Source organism: Cavia porcellus, unplaced genomic scaffold, assembly GCF_034190915.1.
Source record: "Cavia porcellus strain 051 isolate PalLab524CR breed Dunkin Hartley unplaced genomic scaffold, mCavPor4.1 scaffold_57, whole genome shotgun sequence".
Taxonomy (NCBI): Eukaryota; Metazoa; Chordata; class Mammalia; order Rodentia; family Caviidae; genus Cavia; species Cavia porcellus.
Window position 1 is genome coordinate 297142 of NW_026947540.1, and position 7619 is coordinate 304760.

Consider the following 7619-nt stretch of genomic DNA (forward strand, 5'->3'; position numbering starts at 1 on the left):
AGGAGTGAGAAAAACATCACGGGGTGGTGTGAATCGGAGGGTCTGAATAAGGATAGGCAGTGAGCGGAAATGTGGGATGGAGAAAAGCACCGCGGGTTGGTGAGCATGGGGAGGTCAGGGAACATGCAGTGGCAATGTAGGATAGGTTTCTGAAAAACATCGTGGGGTGGTGCGCATTGTATGGGTGTGTGTTACATTACATTCACTAGTAGGAGTGAGAAAAACATCACGGGGTGGTGTGAATCGGAGGGTCTGAATTAGGATAGGCAGTGAGTGGCAATGTAGGATGGAGAAAAGCACAGCGGGGTGGTCAGCATGTGGAGGTCCGGGAACATGCAGTGGCAATGTAGGATAGTTTTCTGAAAAACATCACGGGGTGGTGCGCATTGTATGGGTGTGTGTTACATTACATTCACTAGTAGGAGGGAGAAAAACATCACGGCGTGGTGTGAATCGGTGGGTCTGAATTAGGAAAGGCAGTGAGTGGCAATGTAGGATGGAGAAAAGCACCGCGGGGTGGTGAGCATGGGGAGCTCAGGGAACATGCAGTTTCAATGTAGGATAGGTTTCTGAAAAACATCGCGGGGTGGTGCGCATTGTATGGGTGTGTGTTACATTACATTCACTCGTAGGAGTGAGAAAATCATCACGGGGTGGTGTGAATCGGAGGATCTGAATTAGGATAGGCAGTGAGTGGCAATGTAGGATGGAGAAAAGCACCGCGGTGTGATCAGCATGGGGAGGTCAGGGAACATGCAGTGGCAATGTAGGATAGGTTTCTGAAAAACATCGCGGGGTGGTGCGCTTTGTATGGGTGTGTGTTACATTACATTCACTAGTAGGAGTGAGAAAAACATCTCGGGGTGGTGCGCATTGTATTCGTGTGTGTTACATTACATTCACTAGTACGAGTGAGAAAAACATCACGGGGTGGTGTGCATTGTATGGCTGTGTGTTACATTACGTTCACTAGTAGGAGTGAGAAAAACATCACGGGGTGGTGTGAATCGGACGGTCTGAATTAGGATAGGCAGTGAGTGGCAATGTAGGATGGAGAAAAGCACCGCGGGGTGGTTAGCATGGGGAGGTCAGGGAACATGCAGTGGCAATGTAGGATAGGTTTCTGAAAAACATCGCGGGGTGGTGCGCATTGTATGGGTGTGTGTTACATTACATTCACTAGTAGGAGTGAGAAAAACATCACGGGGTGGTGGGCATTGTATGGGTGTGTGTAACATTACATTCACTAGTAGGAGTGAGCAAAACATCACGGGGTGGTGTGAATCGGAGGGTCTGAATTAGGATAGGCATGAGTGGCAATGTAGGATGGAGAAAAGCACCGCGGGGTGGTCAGCATGGGGAGGTCAGGGAACATGCAGTGGCAATGTAGGATAGGTTTCTGAAAAACATCGCGGGGTGGTGCGCTTTGTATGGGTGTGTGTTACATTACATTCACTAGTAGGAGTGAGAAAAACATATCGGAGTGGTGCGCATTGTATTGGTGTGTGTTACATTACATTCACTAGTACGAGTGAGAAAAACATCACGGGGTGGTGAGCATTGTATGGCTGTGTGTTACATTACGTTCACTAGTAGGAGTGAGAAAAACATCACGGGGTGGTGGGCATTGTATGGGTGTGTGTTACATTACATTCACTAGTAGGAGTGAGAAAAACATCACGGGGTGGTGGGCATTGTATGGGTGTGTGTTACATTACATTCACTAGTAGGTGTGAGCAAAACATCACGGGGTGGTGTGAATCGGAGGGTCTGAATTAGGATAGGCATGAGTGGCAATGTAGGATGGAGAAAAGCACCGCGGGGTGGTCAGCATGGGGAGGTCAGGGAACATGCAGTGGCAATGTAGGATAGGTTTCTGATAAATATCGTGGGATGGTGCGCATTGTATGGGTGTGTGTTACATTACATTCACTAGTAGGAGTGAGAAAAACATCACGGGGCGGTGCGCATTGCATGGGTGTGTGTTACATTACATTCACTAGTACGAGTGAAAAAAAACATCATGGGGTGGTGCCCATTGTATGGGTGTATGTTATATTACATTCACTAGTAGGAGTGTGAAAAACATCACGGTGTGGTGTGAATCGGAAGGTCTGAATTAGGATAGGCAGTGAGTGGCAATGTAGGATGGAGAAAAGCACCGCGGGGTGGTCAGCATGGGGAGGTCAGGGAACATGCAGTGGCAATGTAGGATAGGTTTCTGAAAAATATCGCGTGGTGGTGCGCATTATTGGTGTGTGTTAAATGACACTCACTAGTAGGAGTGAGAAAAACATCTCGGGGTGGAGCGCATTGTATGGGTGTGTGTTACATTACATTCACTAGTAGGAGTGAGAAAAACATCACGGGGTGGTGCGAATCGGAGGGTCTGAATTAGGATAAGCAGTGAGTGGCAATGTAGGATGGAGAAAAGCACCGCGGTGTGGTCAGCATGGGGAGGTCAGGGAACATGCAGTGGCAATGTAGGATAGGTTTCTGAAAAACATCGCGGGGTGGTGTGCATTGTATGGATGTGTGTTACATTACATTCACTAGTAGGAGTGAGAAAAACATCACGGGGTGTTGCGCATTGTATGGGTGTTTGTTACATTACATCCACTAGTTTGAGTGAGAAAATCATCACGGGGTGGTGCGCATTGGATGGGTGTGTGTTACATTACATTCACTAGTAGGAGTGAGAAAAACATCACGCGGTGGTGTGAATCGGAGGGTCTGAATTAGGATAGGCAGTGAGTGGCAATGTAGGATGGAGAAAAGCACCGCGGGGTGGTCAGCATGTGGAGTTCAGGGAACATGCAGTGGCAATGTAGGATAGGTTTCTGAAAAACATCGTAGGGTGGTGCGCATTGTATGGGTGTGTGTTACATTACATTCACTAGTAAGAGTGAGAAAAACATCACGGGGTGGTGCACATTGTATGGGTGTGTGTTACATTACATTCACTAGTAGGAGTGAGAAAAACATCACGGTGTGGTGTGAATCAGAGTCTGAATTAGGATAGGCAGTGAGTGGCAATGTAGGATGGAGAAAAGCACCGCGCGGTTGTCAGCATGGGGAGGTCAGGGAACATGCAGTGGCAATGTAGAATAGGTTTCTGAAAAACATCGCGGGGTGGTACTCATTGTTTGGGTGTTTGTTACATTATATTCACTAGTAGAAGTGAGAAAAACATCACGGGGTGGTGTTAATCGGAGGGTCTGAATTAGGATAGGCAGTGAGTGGCAATGTAGGATGGAGAAAAGCACCGCGGGGTGGTCAGCATGGGGAGGTCAGGGAATAGGCAGTGGCAATGTAGGATAATTTTGTGAAAAACATCGCGGGGTGGTGCGCATTGTATGGGTGTGTGTTACATTACATTCACTAGTAGGAGTGAGAAAAACATCACGGGGTGGTGCGCATTGTATGGGTGTGTGTTACATTACATTAACTAGTAGGAGTGAGAAAAACATCACGGGGTGGTGTGAATCGGAGGGTCTGAATTAGGATAGGCGGTGAGCGGCAATGTGGGATGGAGAAAAGCACCGCGGATTGGTGAGCATGGGGAGGTCAGGGAACATGCAGTGGCAATGTAGGATAGGTTTCTGAAAAACATCGCGGGGTGGTGCGCATTGTATGGGTGTGTGTTACATTACATTCACTAGTAGGAGTGAGAAAAACATCACGGGGTGGTGCGTATTGTATGGGTGTGTGTTACATTACATTCACTAGTAGGAGTGAGAAAAACATCACGGGGTGGTGCGCATTGTATGGGTGTGTGTTACATTACATTCACTAGTAGGAGTGAGAAAAACATCACGGGGTGGTGTGAATCGGATGGTCTGAATTAGGATAGGCAGTGAGTGGCAATGTAGGATGGAGAAAAGCACCGCGGGGTGGTCAGCATGGGGAGTACAGGGAACATGCAGTGGCAATGTAGGATAGGTTTCTGAAAAACATCGCGGGGTGGTGCGCATTGTATGGGTGTGTGTTACATTACATTCACTAGTAGGAGTGAGAAAAACATCACAGGGTGGTGCGGATTGTATGGGTGTGTGTTACATTACATTCACTAGTAGGAGTGAGAAAAACATCACGGGGTGGTGTGAATCGGAGGGTCTGAATTAGGATAGGCAGTGAGTGGCAATGTAGGATGGAGAAAAGCACCCCGGGGTGGTCAGCATGGGGAGGTCAGGGAACATGCAGTGGCAAGGTAGCATAGGTTTCTGAAAAACATCGCGGTGTGGTGCGCATTGTATGGGTGTGTGTTACATTACATTCACTAGTAGGAGTGAGAAAAACATCACGGGGTGGTGTGAATCGGAGGGTCTGAATTAGGATAGGCAGTGAGTGGCAATGTAGGATGGAGAAAAGCACCGTGGGGTGGTAAGCATGGGGAGGACAGGGAACATGCAGAGGCAATGTAGGATAGGTTTCCGAAAAACATCGCGGTGTGGTGCGCATTGTATGGGTGTGTGTTACATTACATTCACTAGTAGGAGTGAGAAAAACATCACGGGGTGGTGCGCATTGTATGGGTGTGTGTTACATTACATTCACTAGTAGGAGTGAGAAAAACATCACGGGGTGGTGTGAATCGGAGGGTCTGAATTAGTATAGGCAGTGAGTGGCAATGTAGAATGGAGAAAAGCACCGTGGGGTCGTCAGCATGGGGAGGTCAGGGAACATGCAGTGGCATTGTAGGATAGGTTTCTGAAAAACATCGCGGGGTGGTGCGCATTGTATGTGTGTGTGTTACATTCCATTCGCTAGTAGGAGTGAGAAAAACATCACGGGGTGGTGCGTATTGTATGGGTGTGTGTTACATTACATTCACTAGAAGGAGTGAGAAAAACATCACGGGGTGGTGCGCATTGTATGGGTGTGTGTTACATTACATTCACTAGTAGGAGGGAGAAAAACATCACGGCATGGTGTGAATCGGTGGGTCTGAATTAGGATAGGCAGTGAGTGGCAATGTAGGATGGAGAAAAGCACCGCGGGGTGGTCAGCATGGGGAGGTCAGGAACATGCAGTGGCAATGTAGGATAGGTTTCTGAAAAACATCGCGGGGTGGTGCGCATTGTATGGGTGTGTGTTACATTACATTCACTAGTAGGAGTGAGAAAAACATCACGGGGTGGTGTGAATCGTAGGGTCTCAATTAGGATAGGCAGTGAGTGGCAATTTAGGATGGAGAAAAGCACCGCAGGGTGGTCAGCATGGGGAGGTCAGGGAACAGGCAGTGGCAATGTAGGATAATTTTCTGAAAAACATCGCGGGGTGGTGCACATTGTGTGGGTGTGTGTTACATTACATTCACTAGTAGGATTGAGAAAAACATCACGGGGTGGTGCGTATTGTATGGGTGTATGTTACATTACATTCACTAGTAGGAGTGAGAAAAACATCACGGAGTGGTGCGCATTGTATGGGTGTGTGTTACATTACATTCACTAGTAGGAGTGAGAAAAACATCACGGGGTGGTGTGAATCGGAGGGTCTTAATTAGGATAGGCAGTGAGTGGCAATGTAGGATGGAGAAAAGCACCGCGGGGTGGTCAGCATGGGGAGGACACGGAACATGCAGTGGCAATGTAGGATAGGTTTCCGAAAAACATCGCGGGGTGGTGTGCATTGTATGGGTGTGTGTTACATTACATTCACTAGTAGGAGTGAGAAAAACATCACGGGGTGGTGTGAATCGGAGGGTCTGAATAAGGATAAGCAGTGAGTGGCAATGTAGGATGGAGAAAAGCACCGCGGTGTGGTCAGCATGGGGAGGTCAGGGAGCATGCAGTGGCAATGTAGGATAGGTTTCTGAAAAACATCACGGGGTCGTGTGCATTGTATGGATGTGTGTTACATTACATTCAATAGTAGGAGTGAGATAAACATCACGGGGTGGTGCGCATTGTATGGGTGTGTGTTACATTACATCCACTAGTAGGAGTGAGAAAATCATCACGGGGTGGTGCGCATTGGATAGGTGTGCGTTACATTACATTCACTAGTAGGAGTGAGAAAAACATCACGTGGTGGTGTGAATCAGGGTCTGAATTAGGATAGGCAGTGAGTGGCAATGTAGGATGGAGAAAAGCACCGCGGGGTGGTCAGCATGGGGAGGTCAGGGAACATGCCGTGGCAATGTAGGATAGGTTTCTGAAAAACATCGCGGGATGGTGCGCATTGTATGGGTGTGTGTTACATTACATTCACTAGTAGGAGTGAGAAAAACATCACGGGGTGGTGCACATTGTATGGGTGTGTGTTACATTACATTCACTAGTAGGAGTGAGAAAAACATCACGGCGTGGTGTGAATCAGGGTCTGAATTAGGATAGGCAGTGAGTGGCAATGTAGGATGGAGAAAAGCACCGCGCGGTTGTCTGCATGGGGAGGTCAGGGAACATGCAGTGGAAATGTAGAATAGGTTTCTGAAAAACATCGCGGGGTGGTACTCATTGTTTGGGTGTTTGTTACATTATATTCACTAGTAGAAGTGAGAAAAACATCACGGGGTGGTGTTAATCGGAGGGTCTGAATTAGGATAGGCAGTGAGTGGCAATGTAGGATGGAGAAAAGCACCGCGGGGTGGTCAGCATGGGGAGGTCAGGGAATAGGCAGTGGCAATGTAGGATAATTTTCTGAAAAAGATCGCGGGGTGGTGCGCATTGTATGGGTGTGTGTTACATTACATTCACTAGTAGGAGTGAGAAAAACATCACGGGGTGGTGCGCATTGTATGGGTGTGTGTTACATAACATTAACTAGTAGGAGTGAGAAAAACATCACGGGGTGGTGTGAATTGGAGGGTCTGAATTAGGATAGGCGGTGAGCGGCAATGTGGGATGGAGAAAAGCACCGCGGGTTGGTGAGCATGGGGAGGTCAGGGAACATGCAGTGGCAAAGTAGGATAGGTTTCTGAAAAACATCGCGGGGTGGTGCGCATTGTATGGGTGTGTGTTACATTACATTCACTAGTAGGAGTGAGAAAAACATCACGGGGTGGTGCGTATTGTATGGGTGTGTGTTACATTACATTCACTAGTAGGAGTGAGAAAAACATCACGGGGTGGGGCGCATTGTATGGGTGTGTGTTACATTACATTCACTAGTAGGAGTGAGAAAAACATCACGGGGTGGTGTGAATCGGATGGTCTGAATTAGGATAGGCAGTGAGTGGCAATGTAGGATGGAGAAAAGCACCGCGGGGTGGTCAGCATGGGGAGTACAGGGAACATGCAGTGGCAATGTAGGATAGGTTTCTGAAAAACATCGCGGGGTGGTGCGCATTGTATGGGTGTGTGTTACATTACATTCACTAGTAGGAGTGAGAAAAACATCACAGTGTGGTGCGGATTGTATGGGTGTGTGTTACATTACATTCACTAGTAGGAGTGAGAAAAACATCACGGGGTGGTGTGAATCGGAGGGTCTGAATTAGGATAGGCAGTGAGTGGCAATGTAGGATGGAGAAAAGCACCGCGGGGTGGTCAGCATGGGGAGGTCAGGGAACATGCAGTGGCAAGGTAGCATAGGTTTCTGAAAAACATCACGGGGTGGTGCGGATTGTATGGGTGTGTGTTACATTACATTCACTAGTAGGAGTGAGAAAAACA